Raw genomic sequence first — 18,609 nt, 5'->3', positions numbered from 1 at the left:
ATCTAACAAATCAAAATATAAATACACAAATAAAAAATGCCCTAGTTGGGGCCTAGGAGTTTATAGTTTAATAAGCACTCCAGATGGGTCTTAAGCACACCAAAGTTTGAAAGCCACTGGCCTAGGAAATGCAGATTCGAAATTGCAGTGAACTGTCACTGCACACACTCCAGAATGGGTAAAATTCAAAAGGACTGACAACACTAACTGTTGCTGAGGATATACAGCAACTGGGATTCTCGTATGCTGGTTGTGAGAGTATAAAACGGTACAAGCACTTTGTAAAAGATCTGACAATTTCTTATAAAACCAAACATATACCTACCTTATCACTCAGCAATTCCACTCCTAAGTATTTACCCAAGAGAAATGAAAATATTATGTTCACACAAAGACTTGCACAAGAATATTTATAGCAGCTTTATTCATAATAGCCCAGGTATTTGTGCATAGCAGAATGGGCCAACAAACTGTGATATGTTCATTCAGTGGCAATATGACTTGGCAATAAAGGGAATGGAGTATCGATGTAGGCAACACAGGGATGAATCTCAAAAACATGCTAAGAGAAAGAAGCCTTATGCAAGAGTATATACTGTCTGATTTCATTTACTTGAAGTTCTAGAACAAGCCAAATTGTTCTATGGTGAAAAAAATTGAAGCAATGGTTTCCTCTGGTAGAGAGCAAGTGGGGTTTAACTGGGGAGGGGTATGAGAGAACCTTCTGGGATGATGGTAATGTTCTGTATCCTGCTAAGCATTTGAGTTACAAAGATGTCTGCAGTTGTTAAAATTCATTGAGTAGTACACTTAAGAGTTGTGTATTTCATTCTTTGTAAATTTTACCTGAAAAGAAAAAATGTAAACCAATATTCACTTTTGGTTTGCAACGTATGTACTGAAGTATTTGAGGAGAAGTATACTGATGTCTGAAACTTACTTTGAAACGCATCCAAAAAAATAACATGGATAGAAGATTGAGTGCACGCATGCATGCACGCACATACACACATGATAAGACAAACATAGTAAAATATTAATGGTAAGACCTAGATGGTGGGTATATGAATGTTTACTACAAAATTCTTTTACTTTCTATGTTTGAAATTTTTCAAAATTAAATATTGGAGGAAAAAATTCCCTGACCTAGAGGAACCACAGTTTTCTGACTGGGGACACCAATTTTGAGGAGGCTTATTCTATCTCTGCATTTAGACATTTAGGCACCTCTCACCAAGACTCACTCAGGAGAAAAGAGTCATTCTGATCCCTCTCCGCACCTCCAGGCACCTACACAGATCAGGGAAGCTGAGACTCACCCTCTGTGGGAAGAACTCGTCCTTGCTGTCCCAGTGCTCCTGTCACCCTCTTCTGAATACCAAGTGAGTTTGAGCCTCCTTTTCCTTGCTGCCTTGGACTTCCTGCACTTCCTTTGGTTTCTACTGAGGAACTCTTTTTTTCGCTTGTCTAAATCATGACGTAGAAGGGGTTCTTCGAAAGCTTGAAACTTCACTTTTATCATAGTGACCAGCTTGTGCTCAACACACGTATGAATGGTGCTGTTTCAGGAGAGATGACACATAGCTCACACTGCAGCTTTTGGCTCCGGTAGCTCCCAACTCTTTGTTCTCAAGTAGAATCACAGTGTTGGTGCTGGTGCCAAAGGTCTCTCAGATAGTCACTCAGGGAACTGCTTTGGTGAAGCATCCTTTGTACACACTTTGTACACACTCTGGTGAACGCAAGGCGATGAGAGTTTGATCTTTAAGTTCTGTTTGTGATTTGTCTTACCTTGTTTCTCTCTTTCAGGTTAGGCATAATTAGCTGGCAGTTGCCAGCAAGATCCTAGCAATTATCAGACAGGCTGCTACCTTCTCACTCTGTAATAGGCACACTGTGGTGATCCATTAAGCAAAGAGGGTTCTTGAATCTCAAAAGAATCGCTTCTTCCTGAATTGAGACTCAGGTAGGTCTGTTTGTTTAGTTGAGGTTCTGATCTATCATTGTGGACTAAAAGACTACTTTAGTGGGTGGGAGGTAGAAAAAGTGCAAGTGTACAACCAGGACTGCTGAAGGTCAAGTTAATGTTTTTCTATCTTCAGAGGATGCAGCCCTGGTTTAAGAGAGGCTAGCACAGAGAGGAGGGTGGTCTTATTTGAGAGATTTCTCATTTTCTGCTTACATTTACAATATTTACACTTTAGCTTTCCACCTAATTACAAAAGTATTACATGCTCAATGCAGAACATTTGGAAAACACAGTAAAGCACAAAGCAAAAATAACAAAAGTTATCTATCATACCGCAACTCAAGATAAGCATCATTGTTCTTTGGATATATGTCATTGGATATATGTCATATATTTTCTTTGTTTTGTTTCAGTTATTGCTATCTAATACCTATTTCTACACATAAGAATTATTAACTATTTGCATTTATTATTTCCTGATCCAGGAAGTAATCAAGGAAACTTAAGTCCCCAGACTACCTATGTGCATGATTTTTTTATTGGGTATTATTTTTATTGACTGTAAAGTAATAAATTCTGTAAATATTCAAATAATTGAAAAATATGCTTAGCAGGAAAAGTATATGCCCTATAGTCCCACTCTGCAGTGATATCATCATTATCTGAATGACATATGTCTTTTCAACTCTCTCTTTCTGCTTATGAAATCATACATACATAATTTTTATAAAAAATGAGATTAGGCTATACATATTGTTCTATAATTAGCTTGTGAGTGGACATTTAGATTATTTTAAATTCCTGGCTATTATAAATAATGCTGTAATGGCTCTCTTGGGACAGAATTAAATTGCATGTATATCAGCCTGAGTAGGATATCTGCTATAACAATCAGCCTCAACATCACAGCTTCTTAAGACAAAATAATTTATGGCTTGTTCACATCACAGTCTAATATGGGTTAGTAAGAATGGTTGTGACGGGCTCTGCTTCACACAGTCATTCAGGGACTCAGGCTCCTTCCTCCTGTGACTCCACTCTTCTTTTGCTCCTTTCCTTCCCCTGCATTCAGCCCTTTGTTGGGAAAATCAAGAGAGCATAGAGAAGGCCCACACATCCACTCACAATCACCTCAACCTGGAGGCATCACTACCTACATCACTTCCCGTCATATTCCATTGGAATAACTAAGCCGCATGTCTCTATCTACATGCAAATCCAGGTCACAGCAGGAAGGAAAGAAGAGCACAGGTACTGAAGAGCACTCACAGTTCTTGTGACAAGTTTGCTAAACTTTCCCTGTGGGATACATTCATAAACACGGAATTGCTCAGTCCAAAGTTATGAACCCTTTACTTGTGATAATGTCAAACTATTCTCCCATGAAAACCAAGCCAACTTATTTTCTCCCCACAGAGTATTAAGAGTGTCTCTTATCCCACATTTTGTCAATACAAGGCATTTTCATTGTTTTAAGCATTTGTCAACTTGAAAGGTGAAGAGTATTCGAGCTTTTATTTTGAATTTCTTTATTTATCAGTGAGGGTGTGTATCTTTTCGTGTTTTAAATCATTTACATTTCTTTTGCTAAATGCCTGTTCCTGTTCTTGGGCATTTTTCTCTTGGATTGTTTATCTGTTGATTTATAATAGCCATTTATGAATTATATTAACTTTTATTGTATATCTTGCAAATATTTCCACAGTAGTTAATATTTTACATTGACTTTATGGGATCATTTACTATACTGAATTTTAATATTATAGATGTCATTAAATGTGTGAGTTTTTCCATTTATGGTTTCTGACTTTACTGTCATATTTAGAAAGACCTTTCCAAATAAAAGCTTATAAAAATACTCACTAATATTTTCTTGTAGTACTTTTATGATTTTATTTTCTATACTTGAAACAGTCAACAGTCTTTCTACAAAACTTGGAAAACAATAGAAAGGACAATAGAAAAAAGAAAAATCACTGGCAACCACCACCCAAAGATAATCAGGGTAAACATTTGGTGTATGTCTCTTGGCCTATTTTTACCAGTGTGCAGGACCACCCAGGTGAAAAGACGATATTCATACACCATTTTATGTTCCAGAAAAGTCTTAAGGAAACTAAACTAAGTATATGCTGTGAATATGCCTTTTAAAAATTTTGGAACATTTCCTTGGCTTTTTTAAAACCTAAAAAATATTTATTACATTGTAGAAATAGACAGAAAAATAATTCAGCTGACAATGTGCATGAATGTAAAGTTGTAAGTAGAAAGTTTTGTTATCAGCGATGTTGTAAGAGTAGGAGAAAATAAATTCAAAACAAGAACCGTGCATCTGACTTTGTTAGTGAACAGCTTATCCTCACTAAGACAGAAGTTTTTCTATTCTGATTCCAAACACCTTTTGACAAACCTTTTATTGTTAAGTACTCTTTCATATCTATTTAAAAATGAGGCGATACATACAAATGCTTAAATAGCTACTAAAGCAATGTTGGAATTTGTTAGGAGATGACACCTAGAAGCAGTTATATATTCTTTATATATTTGTAATAATTATATGCCTTGTGTAAGCATCTTTGCAAGTTTTTGTAAATTTCTCCAGGTAATTTATTTAATGGAATACTGCCATCGGATATATTTCCTTTTCCCAACATTCCCGGGAGTCCCTGAAATATAGAAACATTCTTAACAAAGTTCTTTTCCCTGATGTAATAAATGGAATTTTGTATATTATGCGATGACACTGAGGATATAGATGACAGGCAGTGAAGCCTCAGCCTGCAAAGCTCACTCCGCTGCCCTCCCAGGGCCCTCACTGTCTTGAGAGGAGGCCTGAGGTGCCCCAGGGGGTGTGCTTGCCTCTGAGAGCAGCCTTTGTCTCCCTAGGCCTCAACTGCTTTCCTGAAATGGGAGAAGTCGCCAGGAGTTCCTTCTCACCCTCCCTGGCCTCATTGAACTTCCATCTCTTCTCCGTGGACGCTAGTTTCACGGTGACTTAACTTCGCGATTGCCTTCTTTTCTGGCTTGTGAGAAGCCGCACACAGGTTAGACAACTGTCGCTGCCTGTCTAGCCTGTCCTCCACACAGAGCTGAGGAGAGAGAGAAACCACAAACTCTCTTCTTCTACCCCTGACTTCTCCTGCCTCAGCTAGAATCCCCTTCCTTAACAACTGGGCCCTCCAGCCTGTCTATTACTTTATTAAATCTTCTGTCAAATCACTTTATTCAAAACATTATGTAAACATTTTTAGAGAACTTAGCTATAACTTAAAAAACAACTTTTTAAGCTGACAGACGTTTTTGTTCGTTGCTCCAGGAGAGCAGCAGAATTCCTCTTGAAGCGCAAACTGCTCTGTTGTTTGGGAAAGCATCCAGTGAGCGTTTTGAACTGAGCGAGGGTAAACCCCAGGAGAGTCTGGATGGGAGAAAGAAGGCCTAAGCGAGAGCCAAATTTCTCTGCATCATAAAGTTAGAGGAATTTCTGAATAGGTTCCTTCAACCACTGCAGGGCTGAGGAGGAGCAGACCATGAAACAGGACTGGAAACAGAGTCCAGAGAGCAGGCCTCTGAAACGCACAGGGAGAGGGCTGCCAACAAGGCGTCCTCAAGGTAGAGACTGGTGACAGTGACAGGGAGAACTTTCGCAGCGGTGCTGCCCAGGATTCACTTTTAAGTGGTTCCATGTTTTGAGCTATAATTCCTCTGTATTATGCATATAAAACAAGAAAATTTAATAAAGCACTGCTACCCGCAACAACATTGTCAAGAAGAAAGTGATGGGGCCATGCTTGGAAGCAAAGCAGACTACAATGGCCTGGGGCAGCCTGTAGGAGCCACGGGCAGATGGAGAGAAGAAATTGGGAAAAGTGAGAAGCAAGAGTTTGGAGCAAGAAAAAGTGGGAAGAACTAAGTGTCAACTCCAGAATCTGCAGAGGAACTGGAGAACACCTTGGACTTCCCACAATATATACGATGGTTATTAAAGAAAAGGGCGACCTCAGAAGGATAGGGGAGTTAAGGACTTTGGGTTATATGGATAATCGTTCTGTGGATCATTATATTTTCTCACTGCTTAAAAAACAATAAGCTTGAGTATTTAACGGCAATGACCTGCACCAGAGAAGTGGGCACAGAAAGTGAGGAGGGGCTGTGTCCCTGTAGTTTGTCCCATTAAACCATGGCAGTGAAGGCAGAAAGCCTCACAAATAATCACTATATTAATGATGAGAAAAAGTTCAACAGAAAGTAATTGTGCAACATGCAGAATTTGTGTAACACCCAAAGACTTTACTGAATTGGTTCATTTCAATATTGTCATTTGTTACTTTATTCCTTTGCAGGATATTTGTAGGCATAGCCACCCCACACCCCATTTCTACACTAGTTTAGAACAGCCTTGCAGGCAATACTTGGCCCACTTTCAGAAATTTCTTTGGCAAAACCTATAATGTACACTCACTTTCAAGCAGGAAGGAATGGTTTATTCAGCAGGAATATCAAGGCCAGGGTTCCAATACAAACTCCCTCTTCGGGTTTCTCAGTACCTAAGGTGTCTTAAATTTTTTTTTTTTTTAGTGAGGAAGATTGGCCCTGAGCGAACATCTGCACCAACCTTCTTCTATTTTGTATGTGGGACGCCACCACAGCATAGCTTGATAAGCATTGTGTAGGTCCACTCTTAGTATCTGAACCCACGAACCTGGGCTGCCGAAGCAGAGTACGTGAACTTAACCACTATGCCACCAGGCTAGCCCAAAGATGTCTTATTTTTTACACTTAGGCATAAAATACTGGGGGCAGGATGAATTGGTGATGTTCCAGGAAAAAAACGAGGGGATTAGTAGTTTTTTCTCCAGAGCAAACTAGGATTCATAACTGAAAGAGGAATGGGGAGAAAAGGAAAAAAAGTGATCTGGGACCTGATGTGTACTTCTTTCATCCTACTTCTACTCTGCCTCTGAGAGAAGATTGTTCTGGAAAAATCACCTGGAGGCACCAGATCAAAGGCTGAGCAGAACGGGCGTCAGGCTTAAGACTTTGCACTGAGAGGGAACACTCGACCACGTTGATAAGTATTCCTTCTTAATCTGCTGAGTTTCTTTAGAAATGACATTTCAGCTTCTGTTGTGGCCTCCTTATCTCATGGTCATCGCATCTTTGATATTTCACCAAAAGGTATAATTATACTGCATCATTATACCATTTTATCTCTTGAGACCTTTATACCGTTCTATGGAAAAAAGGACAATCTAATCACTCGTGGCATTATGTATATATGCAGGTATTTATCTCATTTTCTTACTCTTACCTCCTTGATACTACCAAACTGCTATTTGCTACCTAGATTTGTCTTATGTCATTGGTTCTTTTCTTTCTAGATGAATTCAATGTAATTATGAGAATGAAGATTTTTCTGAAGTGAGGAAATCCCTCCAAAGTCATCATCACAGTTGCCAAACTTGAAACTTGTTTAATCCTGTAACAAAACCATAATAATGATGCTTGATCTCAGAAAGTATCCTTCAGAGGATATAATCAAGATAAATTACAATGTAAATTTACTAGTAGGTGTCCTTAGTTTTCAATGAGGTTTCTTCAGTGATCTCAAAGACATGTTAAATATAGTTGTAAGTCCAAGATCATAGAATCAATTGGCAGATAAGTCATAACTCTAAGAAGTGGGCTCTTCCTCCCACTTTCTTGCTGCTCTATCCATCAAATAATTTAATAATTCATAAAAGAAGATGTTTGTGATGGTACTTTGCTAGGCATGGTCTACGTGATTTTGAGTTTGAAATGTTTTAACAGGAATCTTCACTTGAGTTTTTGCACCTGGGATGGGGATTATTTAAGACATCTCGTAGAAAGTACCATGGTACCTATGTTTCTGCCCAGTGTGGGAATGTGATTTCAGATGGGATCGAAATCAAGTAATGGCTCTTGAGCTTCTACTTCCAGCCATGATGAGGTGACACATACTGGACTAGTATCAGTCAAAACAATTACAAAACTGGACAAAATATGTAAGGCACCTGAATTCAGGCCCTGGCTAACAAGCAATGTAAGACTGTGATTCTTGAGAGAAGGGAAATGCATGAGGTGAGCTGCACAATTGTCCCAGCTCTCTGCCTGGAGACAGTTTCCCAATCATGGTCCAGTGACCTGGAGTCTGAGCAAAGCATGGTGGTTTTGTTGAGATGAGGAGGCAGAGATCAGAGTTCAGGGAAGCTGAAGCAGTTAGAACCTGTGGAGAAGAAAGCAGCGCAGAGAAGGGACCCCAGAAACCCATAGGATCTCCTGAAAATCCATGGCTGAGAGCTGGATTGAACATGTGCAGGGTGAGGCAACCTGAGCCTTTAGATATCAACTGCTACGGAGTTGAAAGTGGAAACAAGATACCAGAGATTGAGCAGTGCTTGGGAAAGAACAGTGGCAGGGGATGTCAGAGTCCTGGCCCTGCCAGAGTGAAGAATTTATTAACACCTTATGAAAACTCCTGACATCTGAGACCCCACACAGTCTACCTCTTAGGAACAAGGGACCCAGAGAGAGAGCTGCTCTAGACCCACACTAACAAAGCCTGAAACCAAACGCCAAAAAGATTCGTAGGGAAGACACAGCTTGAAGAGTGAGTACTGCTAAGTTAGAAGAGCTTGGGAAATGCCTCGGGCTTTCCACAGATCTACACTAGCAATGCCAGACACCAGGATCATGCAAGTTAAAGGGATCAGCCGGTAAACGAACTTCCTGCTTAAACAAGAATCAACCCTCTTCAGAGGAAGATTACAGAATCTAGAATTTCTATAATGTATTATCCACAATGTCCAATATTTAATCAAAAAATCAACAGACATACAAATAATTAAAGGAAAGTTATGTTAAAAGAATCAAAAATTTGATCTTGAGTGATTAAATAAGTATCAGCAGAGAAATGGAGACTACAAACACAATCAAATGAAAATTTTAGAACTGAAAAGTACAGAAACTGAAATATAAAATTGATGGGCTTAATAGCACATCAGAGTTAGCAGAACAAAGAGTCAGTGACCTAGATACAAATTAATAGAAATTATCTAACCCAAAGAATAGAGAGAAATAAGATTGAAGAAAAATAAACATTTAAAAAAAAACAAGATACCACTACACACCAGTAGAATGGCCAAAATACGGAACATTGACAACACCAAATGCTGGCAAGGATAAAGAACAATAGGAACTCTCTCACACGGCTGACAGGAATGCAAAATGGTACAGCCGTCTCGGAAGACAGTTTGGCAGTTTCTTACAAAATGAAACCTGTTCTTACTGTAAGATCTAGAAGTCACACTCCTTGTATTTACCCAAAACTGTTGAAAACTTACATTCACATAAAAACCTGCACCTGGATGTTTATAGCAGCTTTGTTTGTAATTGTCAAAACTTGGAAGCAACCAAGATATCCTTCAGGAGGTAAATGGATAATAAATAAACTGTGATACTTCCAGACAATAGAATATTACTCAGTGTTAAAAAGAAATGAGCTATCAAGCCATGAAAAGACATGGAGGAAACTTATATGCATATTACTAAGTGAAAGAAGCCAATCTGAAAAGGCTACACACTGTATGATTCCAAGTACGTGACATTCGGGAAAAGGCAAAAGTATGAAGACAGGAAAAAAAGATCAGTGGTTGCAGGGATTAGGGTGGAGGGAGGGATAAACAGGTCGAGCAGAGTATCTTTAGGGCAGTGAAACTACTCTGTATGATGCCATAATGGTGGTTACATGTCATTACAAATTTCTTCAAACCCACAGAACGTATAGCACCAAGAGTGAACCATAATGTAAACTGCAGACTTCAAGTGTTATGATGTGTCAATATAGCTTCATCAATTGTGACAAATTTACTGTTCTGGTGGGGGATGTTGATAATGGGAGAGGCTGTGCATGTAGGGGGGAAGAGAACATATGAGAAATCTTGGTACCTGCTGCTCAATTTTGCTGTGAACTTAAAACTGCTCTAAAAAATAAAGTTCATTAAAAAAATTAAAATAAAAATAAATAAAGGAAGAGGCTCAGGGACTGTGAGACAATATCAAGCAGCCTAGCAGGAGAGTAATTGAGTCCCAGAAGAAGAAGAGGATAACGTAGGGACAAAACAATTTGAAGAAATAATGGCCTAAAACTCCCCACAATTGAAGAAAAATACTGACTTAACAGAAACGAGAATGTCAATGAATCCGCAAAGGGTAAACACAGAGAAAACCAGACCAGGGCACATCATAGCCAAACTGCTGAAAACCAAAGACAAAGAGAAAATCTTGAAAGCACTCAGAGAAAAAAGGCACTTTCTATAAAGGGAAACAAAATAAGAATTATCATTGGCTTCTCATCAGAAACAATAGAGGACAGAAGACAATGAAATGACTTCTTTTGAGTGCTGAAAGAAAAAAAAACCTGTCTACACAGAATTCCATATCCATCAAAAATAGCCTTCACAAACAAGAATTAAATAATGGCACTTGCTGAAGAACAAAAACTGAGAGGATTTGTTTCCAGTCTACCTGTACTACCTGAAGGATGTCTTTCAGGTCAAAGAGAAACTTGGGGGGCTGGCCTGGTGGCACAGCAGTTAAGTTCAAACATTCCACTTTGGTGGCCCAGAGTTTGCCAGTTCAGATCCCAGGTGCAGACCTATGCACTGCTTATCCAGCCATGCTGTGGTAGGCATCCCACATATTAAATAGAGGAATATGGGCAAGGATGTCAGCTCAGGGCCTGTCTTCTTCAGCAAGAAGAGGAGGATTGGTGGCATATGTTAGCTCAGGGCTAATCTTCCTCAAAAAAAAAAAAAGAGAGAGAGAGAGAGAAACTTGGATCTACAAGAGAAAAGAAGACCAATAGAAATAGTAAATAAGAGAACATGGGCAGCTGAAATATGAAGAGTTGGACAAATTTCCACAGGACCATGTTCAAGATAGAGATCATCATGGAATTGATGTTCCCACAAGACTTTTAATTTCAAGTTCATCTCTACCTAAGAGTTAACTGTCTTAATATCTGGCCCTTGGAATCAGGATGGTGCTAAAAGTTTAGCTGGAAAGTTTTTAATTTTTTTTTATTTATTTATTTTGAGGAAGATTAGCCCTGACCTAACATCTGCTGTCAATCCTCCTCTTTTTGCTGAGGAAGACTGGCCCTGAGCTAACATCCATGCCCATCTTCCTCTACTTTATATGTGGGACGCCTACCACAGCATGGTGTGCCAAGCGGTGCCGTGTCCGCACCCGGGATCCGAACCGGTGAAGCCCGGGCCGCTGAAGGAGCACATGCGCACTTAACCACTGCGCCACCGGGCCGGCCCCTGGAAAGTTTTTAAATTAAAGCATTCTTTTCTACGTTGTTTGGGAACTTACCATTTACTTTAATTTAACTTAACATTGAACATGATGAGTTTAGAGTCTAGTTTCACAGTTTATCTGCTTTCATTTGGCCAATAGAACAGGGTTGTAATTCAGAGTTAATTGTCGACTGCTTCCACAAACACTTAGTGCAAGACTCTGACTCATCTAATGTGTGTAGAGTTTTATACTGCCCATCTCAGTACATTTTTGAGGATTCTTCTATAAGCTTGAAATAGTCATAAGATATTTTGACTTATGAAGAGAAATGTAGTTACTAGGACAGAAACAGATTTTCCTCTAACATATTTTCATATAGCAAGCACAAAATTAATCAAAGTTTAGTAGAATCTAATAAAAGGGCCCATTGTAAGAGTTGAATATTTTTTTTTCATTTTTAAAAGCACCCACTATTTGTTTTGTTTCATTTTTTCATCCTGATAATTCCAGAATAATTTTTCTGTTCTGGCAAAAAGATAGGTGGAAGCCTAAGAACTATTTATTAAGGATGTAACCCTGCTTACACAAAAAACTCAAAGCAAATCCTAAGCTTTTTTAATATTACTGAGAGCCAATTCTTTAATGATGAGCATGGAGGTGTTTTGCTGCTAAGGCAAATCAAAATCAAATGTCATCGACTGAGATGGCTAGGAGGCTATCTGAGATGGGAGAATGGAAGAACTGGCAGGAATCCTAAATTACCGGGTTAATGCAGTGTTGGGGGGTGGGGAGGAGACTGTGTTAGACCGATCGGATACTGAAGCAGGCAAAATGGAGCACTGGAAATGCGTGGGGTACCAATGTCATCAGACAATCCAAATGCATACTTTATGAGCCACTATAAATGCAGTACTTAAAATGAAGTATTTAAGGTGTAGTTGGAAGGCTATGGGGTGATCATTTGAAAACAAGGGGCATTAAGCAAATGTTCAGAATTGGCGGGGGTGGGGAGGGCAGTGAGAAACCTCTTCAGATATTACCATAATTTTCTATAAATTTCTAGTGGCTCTGGTAGTTGCAGAGTTATTTACATATTTTTACGCTCTGGAAATTAAATGATACCATTTTTTATTTTCCTGTTAATTTAAGAAAAGAACTAATCAAAGATCATTAGAAATTTTTTGAACTAGACACTGATACAAATTTTAAAATTCTAATTACTAAAGATCAAAATCAAAATCCTCTATATTTTTAGTTGGCAGAGTAGATGAGCACAATAAATAGCTTATACATTTTCATGGCTTCGTACATTAACTAAAAACACTAAAAAAATGTCTAACCATCTATAGTTTTAAATATATTTACATGTCCAATGCCGCCCTGGAAACCCACTAAAACACAAACTCAGATTGCAATCCAGTTACAATGCAAGCCAGGCACAAAAGCCTTCTAATGATCTTTGATTAGTTCTTTATTAAATTCATCAAGGGAGCAAAGAAAATTTAATAATCTTCACCAGTTGTCATCTTTCTGATTAGAGTTTTGATTAGAACTTTCAGCTTTTATTTTTCTCCTTGCTAGCCTTCGCCAGAGCTTTGCTACGGCTTCTAGCTGGAGAGGAAGAACGAGGCAGATGGAACATGTCAAATACCCCACATTTGTTAACATCTCCTGGGAAGGCAGACCACGGTTTATTGAGGAGAAAGTCAAAAGTTCCCTGTGTATCCCGTCCCCACCACCTAGCCAGCCTCTTCATGTGACAAAACATTTCTTGAACAGTGAATCTTTCTGCATTTGGCAGCTTCTTATCCAGGAATGTATTTTGCTTGCCTTTGACAATTATTTTCCCCAATTTTGAATCCCCATGATTCAAAAATCATGAAACTAATTTTTCCATCCTGTTAAATTTACAAATAAAAATCCTATTGGGGGTTGGTTAGTGAGACTGTACACATTTCATGTGTGAAAGCAATGGGATTATAGGAGCTGCCATCCATGGGTATTTGAGAAGTGCCATTAGATTGTTCAGAATAAAGGACTCCGAAAGGTCACTCAGTCTTGGATAAAACGAGTGAGAACAACAATGATGTTTACATTTTTCTTCCTCATACAGCATGTAGGAGAATAATGACATTCAGATTTCTGTATAGCACATTTCTTTCTAGTATTCACAAATATCGCCTCAACTATTTTTCTACCATTGCTGAAAAGCAGCAAATGTGTAGCTATTATCATCTCCATTTCCTATTATATATTATATCATGCTATTTTAGAGCCTTCTCCCTAAAAGAAGGGCAGCTAGGTGTTGTGTTTATAATCACACTCAGTCACCATTAGACCTCAGCACCAGAGAGTGATAATAGGAAAGAAGGTAAAAATAAATAATAAAAATGTAAACACAGGAAATTCTTAACCTAAAAAAGGGTTGTGTTCCAAAAGTTCATTTATTAAGCTATTGTGTGGAACTCAAAAGTCTATATTTCCATAGAAAGAATATTGTAATTGGTGGTGAGGTTCCTAGGCTAGCCCATCATAGCCTATTTATTCATGTAGTCGAAAGTACAAGGACTACCAAAATTACAGCAGCAGAAAACTATTCAGTTGGAAATATTTGGTATTTTAACTATATAGAAGGTTAAATAAACTTTTATAAAATAACCCAGTGGCAAATCTCTTCATAACCACAAGTCAGTGCTTTGGACACTGGTAACACTTGATGCCGTGGCAACCACCCAAGATCCAGGAAGCTCACCATCACAAACTCACAAGCCCACAACCCCAGGGCCATCAGAAGGAACTGACTGACAACTCGTCAAACAGGCGACTTTCCTTTTATTTCCCAAAGCCAATAGACACTGGGCAAAGGAAACTTGGTGTCAAAAATTCTTTGATCCAGGATCCCAGGGAAAGCTTTCCTCTTCACTCCAAACACGGTACAGGTTTCTGATTCCAATGGGCTCTTTCCAGTTGATTAAACTCGAGGTTATTATCAAAATATACCAGGTGCATACAGAGCTGAACAGAATACTAAAAATACTAACTTTGAGACCTAACAACTTCTAATTTAAATGCAAAACGTGAAAAAACATAATGTATATTATATTAAGATTAGGGTGTATTTAAAGGGTGTCAAAACTAATACCTACTTTCGTCAACTCCAGTGAGCAAATGAAAATGTAACTGAAAGGAATTGGTTGAACCAATTGTGAGACTAATTGGAGTTCTTGTTCAAAATACTGGACTGAGGTTGTTCTTTCCCTGCTGCTACTGAGAAATTGGCTTGAACTCAGTCATTCAATACGTATTAAGAACCTTCTATTTGCAAACAAAAAAAACCTACACTTTCCCAAAATGAAATAAGCACAGATAACACCCTCCCCAGCATCGGAAAATCTCTAGCCATTTGAAGCCACAAACATAACGCTGAACATCTCAAAAGACACTTCCCATCCCCAGTGTATGCATCATTTCCAGGCACAGTTCAACATTCTAGACCTTATGGGACTAGATTTTTTCTTATCTCTACAACAGCAGTTAATGCATAATACCATAAATATTTGTTGTAAATCTAATTCATCCACTTGCCTATGACCTCTTAAAGGACAAGGACTGTGTTCTATTTATTGTTGCATCTTCAGTGCCTTGCATAGTGCCTGGACCAGAGTAGCAGATCCATAAGTGGAGAAGCAGCAGCAATGTTCTTCCTAGCCCTTTACGTCTCGTTCATGGGCACAGAGCTCCAGCAGCTGCAATGCTTTCCTCTCCCATCCAGCTCTGCTTGATTTTGTGCAGAAACTGGGAGGGCAAGGAAGTGCTGTTTATTGCTCCCCCAAACCCAACCAGGTCCACAGGCGGAAAGATGGAGAGAGCAAATAAACAGATTAAACTGCCTCACATTCCTACTTCACTTTACATAGCCCTTGAATGTATATTCACCAACTAGAGAAAGAGAGAAAATACTTCTAAACTTCAAAAAGCTATTCTGGTCAAAGCAGATGCCAGAAATAGACAAAAGAGTTTGGGAGATTCTGATTATATCTGAATCCATTTGCTCCCCTCTCTCACGAAAGAATTTGTGTACTTACACACACACACACACACACACACACACACAACAATACTCATTAGAGATCTAAGACACCATTAGTAATGGTAATACATATTCATAAATGTTTTTTAAAGTGTATCATTTATGCAATCGACATAAATAGGCCTTTGAGTACTATTCTAATCTTATATTACAATTATATATTTAGGACACATTACCCACAGATCTAAAAATTCAAAAGAAAATCTTAAAATGCACTAAGACTGCCTCACAGCTGAGTTTTAAAATGTTGCCCCTCAGACTCAACTTGTAAAATTGGAAGATCTCTGACTGAATCAAGCGACGGGTTCAGGCCCCGCTGCTAATCCACTTCCGTGATTTGTAATAGCCTTCTTGTTCTCTGTGTCTGTTTCTTACTGCAGAAAACAGGAGTCAACTAGATAGTTTCTTAGGTCTCTGTTTTAGCTCTGAAGTTTTATAATTCTAATATAATTATGGTAATTGTAATTTTTTTACTGCCCACCCAAGCTATTATTAAAACCCTCTACCTTCCTTTCTTTTTGTTTTAAATCTCTGAGTTTCTGCTAACATCCTTTCACTCCAGGGGACAGAGATTTAGTTATGCTGTCTATAAAGTTCTGGAAGGACTCTAGCTCCAGCATGTAATCAAGGTGATAACAAAGAATTTCTGCAGCCATGTAAAAAGTAGGAAAAAAATAATATAATGAAATATCAGAGTCAACAGCTTTTAATTAAACTACCAATAACAGGTTTTAATGCAAGGAATGTAAGGGCGTGATGATTTACTAAAGAAGAGGGGGCGTCCTTTTGTATAGGTAATAACAATAGAAATGGAACCAACAGGTGGTTAATTCCACTTTCCAGAACATAGACAACATGTATGAAACTGGCCGGACCAAAAAAGTGGTCTCTTCAGCCACAGTCTTACAGAGAAGATATCATGATAGAAAATAAGCCATTCAGTAGTAACAGTTCTGAGCATGGGGTGCAAAAATCTTGTTGGCAGGAGTTTTACCTTCAAGCTACCAGCCTCACTGGAACTTCAGAATTGTACAATTCACATGCCTGGGAACGTGCGGACCATCAGCAGGGGAGGCAGGGGGTGTCTTCTTTTCAAGAAAGCACGAAATTTTTTTAAGGTACATTATGAAATGGCTTGGCAGAAGCTTGGCGTGTAAATACTAAGGTTGGCGTATTCTTTGTTGTAGCTCTACAGAACGTTAAGCACTGTATTTTTAAAATCTTAACATTTTAGAGTGCTTAAAATAAGTACTCTTCCCATTTAATTGGAGCCTTTTTTCCCCTCTGATGGGCAGACTGTGAGGTTTCCTAAGTGCTTTCCCTGAGTCTCAGAATCAAAGAGGTTTGATTGGTTCTTTCCTTCCCCAGCTTATTTTATTGTGTTGGATGATGACTTGGCTTTTCATGTAACCCTGAGAGAAAGGAATTTGTTTACACTCCCCTGGGCTTGGGGAGGGGCCTTGGGTCTCCCAGGAAGAAGGCAGCTTTGGTTAACATTGAGAAGCTGGGATTTGGAAGTAAAGTTGCATAATGAGACCACATTCTACACAAGACTGAACACAACTGGCAGAGTCAACCAACTCTGAGCATCTGATGGGGGAATTAAAATTGGTTCAATCTTCTTTGTGAATAAAATTGTATTCTTTTCCCTGTGGTTCTGGAGGCCCAGTTAGAATAAGCCATTTATAATGACATAATTAATCATGGCCTCTGTAGAAGTTATGCATTAACATCTTTTCACCAAAGTGCAAATAAGGCAAGAGACCTAACGAAACACAAGGAAATGGGCTGGCTAGCTTCTTCCATTCTCTGTAATTTATCAGAAAGCGACTAAGCTTTCAATATAAAATATATTGGTGATATAGTAATAGGATTAATCATCTGACAAAGAGGAGAAAAAGTATTGAAATAACTTTGCACTCAGCATTGCTGGATTTCAAATGGTCTCTCTTTTCCTGAGGCTCTTGCTCTAACATGTAGGATTAACCCTCTCAGCCACAGACCTCATCAGCCATGAAAGTCTTCTACCCACAGGGACAAAAGATATGGTATATCCTCTATCATCCACCTTAGAATTCACGGCCAGAGCATCTGAACTGCCTGTCCTAACCCGACTGGTCAGTCACCTTAAAGTTCAGATGGTGTTTTTCCCAATGACAACTCTACCAGGAGAATTGCAATTTTAACCTTCCAGAACAGGCAACAATGTTTACATTTCTGTCTATGTTAACTCTTGAGTAGAAGAGCAGAAGTTTAGAAAACCACCAGAAAATTGGCAATCTCACCATAGTTGCCTCACGGTATTCACTATTAGATAAGATGAATATTATCATAGTTTCTCTTTCTGCCTGACAAGTGAATACGACAATTAAACCAAAAATAAAAGTACATTCCCTAGTAACCAAAGAAAGGTTTTGGGGATGATTGCAATGATGCAGGAAATATCTCCTAGATGGATTAAGTGCAAAAAGCTGGATGCAGAACAACATACACAGTATGAGTCCACTGACATAAAAACTATGAAAATGCAGATATTTTCATTTGGAAAGATACACACCAAACACTCTGGCTTGGAAAGGGTACTTTTGTTTTGTCAGGGATATTTGAATTTTTGAGAAACAAAATGGATTAATATGTTGCTTTCATTAAAACAAAATCAACTTATCACACATAGCCCTAAAAATTCAGACACGGCCAAGTCTTAATAACTCATACACAGTTTGCTCCACTTTGGCAGGATCACGTTTAGCCATTACACTCTCTGTAGCATATTTTATTGAAAAGGCATCAAGGACTTAGGCTGTCTGAAGTCAAAAGGGATTTGTGAGCATGCTGTTGCTTTACAGTGCCTGGAATACTCTAGTATACCACCCAACATTACATCATGCATGCACTAGACATTGGAAGGATGAATGGACAGACAGATGGCTGGATGAACAGATGGATGGACAAAGCAGTAATACTCAGACATTTTGAACTTAGCATTCATCTTGGCTGACTGATAAGAGAAACATACACACATTGCGAGCAATTTTGATTTTTGCAGTAGGTTTAGAATTGCTGGTTTTTACAATGCCTCTGCCTGCATTGGAGAGAGAATTTCTCATCCTCTTCACTGACAACTTCTCAACATTTGATGTGTTCCACGAATCACAAAACCACTAAGCAAGTTTTCAAGAGTTTTCAAAAGCAATAAGCCTCACCAAATGTGAAAGTTTCATCCATGGTT

At 38.7% G+C, this 18,609-nt stretch overlaps 1 long non-coding RNA gene across 1 annotated transcript in view; it reads left to right on the top strand.

Annotated features, from left to right (window-relative positions):
* The window catches only part of LOC138925167 (uncharacterized), a 41,396-nt gene extending 27,448 nt beyond the window's left edge, over positions 1–13,948 (top strand). The window contains exons 5-8 of the long non-coding RNA XR_011441005.1: positions 1,287–1,382; positions 1,810–1,966; positions 6,545–7,250; positions 12,872–13,948. This is a non-coding gene — a long non-coding RNA (uncharacterized lncRNA). The remainder of the gene's footprint in view (positions 1–1,286; positions 1,383–1,809; positions 1,967–6,544; positions 7,251–12,871) is intronic.
* Positions 13,949–18,609: the final 4,661 nt, after the last annotated feature.

This window comes from Equus caballus, chromosome 1 (assembly GCF_041296265.1).
Source record: "Equus caballus isolate H_3958 breed thoroughbred chromosome 1, TB-T2T, whole genome shotgun sequence".
In the NCBI taxonomy this organism is placed as follows: Eukaryota; Metazoa; Chordata; class Mammalia; order Perissodactyla; family Equidae; genus Equus; species Equus caballus.
The sequence above is the reverse complement of the archived record's forward strand: the minus strand, read 5'-3'. Positions and strand labels throughout refer to the sequence as shown.